Here is a 2,903-nt window from a genome sequence, read left to right as displayed (position 1 = left end):
TACTCTCTTGTGATGAATTGAGTTTCCCCTTTGAAGTTATCTTATCGGATTGAGTCTTTTATGAGAACACTTGATGTATGTCTTGCGTGGGATAACCGTGGTGACAATGGGTTATTCTATTGATCCACTTGATATATGTTTTGGTGATCAACTTGGGGGTTTCGTGACATTGGGAACCTATGCATAGGGGTTGGCACATGTTCTTGACTCTCTGGTAGTAGCTTTGGGGAACTCTTTGAAGTACTTTGTGTTGGTTGAATAGATGAATCTGAGATTGTGTGATGCATATCGTATAATCATGCCCACGGATACTTGAGGTGACAATGGAGTATCTAGGTGACATTAGGGTTTTGGTTGATTTGTGTCTTAAGGTGTTATTCTAGTATGAACTCTATGATGGATTGAGCGGAAAGAATAGCTTTATGTTATTTTACTACGAACTCTTGAATAGATAGAACAGAAAGGATAACTTTGAGGTGGTTTCGTACCCTACCATAATCTCTACGTTTGTTCTCCGCTATTAGTGGCTTTGGAGTGACTCTTTGTTGCATGTTGAGGGCTTGTTATATGATCTATCTATGTTATTATTGTTGAGAGAACTTGCACTAGTTAAAGTATGAACCCTAGGCCATGTTTCCTATCATTGCAATACCGTTTACGCTCACTTTTATCGCTCGCTACCTTGCTGTTTTTATAATTTAAGATTACAAATACCTTTATCTACTATCCATATTGCACTTGTATCACCATCTCTTTGCCGAACTAGTGCACCTATACAATTTGCCATTGTATTGGGTGTGTTGGGGACACAAGAGACTCTTTGTTATTTGGTTGTAGGGTTGTTTGAGAGAGACCATCTTCATCCTACGCCTCCTACGGATTGATAAACCTTAGGTCATCCACTTGAGGGAAATTTGCTACTGTCCTACAAACCTGTGCACTTGCAGGCCCAACAACGTCTACAAGAAGAAGGTTGTGTAGTAGACATCGAGCAGTTTCTGGCACCGTTGCCGGGGAGGCTAGCGCTTGAAGGTATATCTTTAGATCTTGCAATCGAATATTTTTGTTTCTTGTTTTTATCACTAGTTTAGTTTATAAAAGAAAACTACAAAAAAATGGAATTGAGTTTGTCTCATACGCTTCATCTTTTTAATATCTTTCGTGAGAATGATGGAAAGGAAAATTGTGCTCAAGTGCTTGAAGAAGAATTACATAGAATGCTTGGCATAAAATATGTGAATGATGAGCATGATTGCAATGTTGTTAGTACGAATTCTTTGAACATCCATAGTACTAATGATGATTGTACTAGTTATGATGAAAATGTCTCCTATAAGCATGTTGATTTTTGTGGAGTAGATTGGATTTGCAAGAACACACCAAATAGGGAAGATAGATATTGCAAGAGGCATAAGTACTTAGAAACTAAATTGTTGCAAGAAAGGCTAGATGTTTGTGTTGAAGATTTAAATTATCTTGGCCGTACTTGTGGACTTTGCAATGAAAGTGGTCATTTAGCTATCTGATGCAAATTGTTTCATGATCTAATCGTATCCAAAAATTGTGATTACTTGATTTCCCTTGCACATTATAATGAACTTATTTTTCTTATGGGGTATGAAGAAATGAAACGTATAACCAACTATCTCCCAGATTTTGCCCGTTATAAACTTCTTGGTTTTGATCTAGAGGAAATTTATATGTATTGTGCGGTGAATTGCATTGAAAATCCTTAGATTGCCAATTACATAAATAAAAGAAAACAAATAGAAGATGATGAGAATACTAATGAAAGGGAAGAGACTTCCCAATATCCTCCTATTATTTCTCATGATGAATCAGGTAACGAAGAGGAGCTTCCTATTCAACCAATCTCATCAATAATGAGCTCAAAGAGGAAGGTTGAACCTACACATAATGTAAAGAAGAAAAAGAAAAGAAGTAGCAATAAAGGTAAAAAGGTATCCCTCCCAAATGATGTTGCTCTTACTACTACTTGTGATGATGATAATTGCTATACTATTGGTGCTATCCATATTTTTAATGATGAGAGTGATTATGCTTATGATATGAAAGGGACCAAGCTTGGGGAAGCTATGTTTGATGAGTATGAAATATTTGAGAATATACTTGCTGAAATTAATGTTTGTCCCAAGCTCGGGGATTCTACGTTTAATGAAGATGATATTTTTAGCATCCCAAGTTTTGATATGCAAAGTTGTTATGATGATAGCATGCCTCCTACCTATGATGATTATATTGATGAAAGTGAGTTTGGAAGAGTGTCAAATTTAGGAAGTAGTGATCCCACTATTTTGGAGGATGTTGAATCTATTTGTGATGAATATGAAAGTGGATTTGGAAGAGTGTCAACTTTATTTAGTGATTCCACTATCTTGGGAGAGGTTTCAATATATTATGATGAGAACGAACTTGCTACTTATGATGATTATTGTGATGAAACTTATGGTATAAAAAGTAGTGATGATTATATTTATAAAACTTGTCATAATTATGATTACCCTTTTTTTGAACATTACTCTTTTAATGTGGAAACAATTTTTAGTGTTCAAGTCTCTTATGATACTCCTACTATTCCGAATGAGAAGAATTTTGTTTATGTGGAGAGTAGTAAATTTTCTATGCTAGTAGATCATGAAAAGAATGCTTTAGGTGCTGGTTATATTGTTGAATTCATTCATGATGCTACTGAAAACTATTATGAGAGAGGAACATACGCTTGTAGGAGTTGCAATAATGTCAAGTTTCCTCTCTATGTGTTGAAAATCTTGAAGTTATGCTTGTTTTGCCATCCTATGCTAGTTGATTATTGTTCCCATAAGTTGCTTGCTCACAAAATCCCTATGCATAGTAAGTGGGTTAGGCTTAAATGTGCTAGTCAT

This window comes from Triticum aestivum, chromosome 2B, assembly GCF_018294505.1.
Source record: "Triticum aestivum cultivar Chinese Spring chromosome 2B, IWGSC CS RefSeq v2.1, whole genome shotgun sequence".
Taxonomy (NCBI): domain Eukaryota; kingdom Viridiplantae; phylum Streptophyta; class Magnoliopsida; order Poales; family Poaceae; genus Triticum; species Triticum aestivum.
This window is presented reverse-complemented; position numbering follows the sequence as displayed.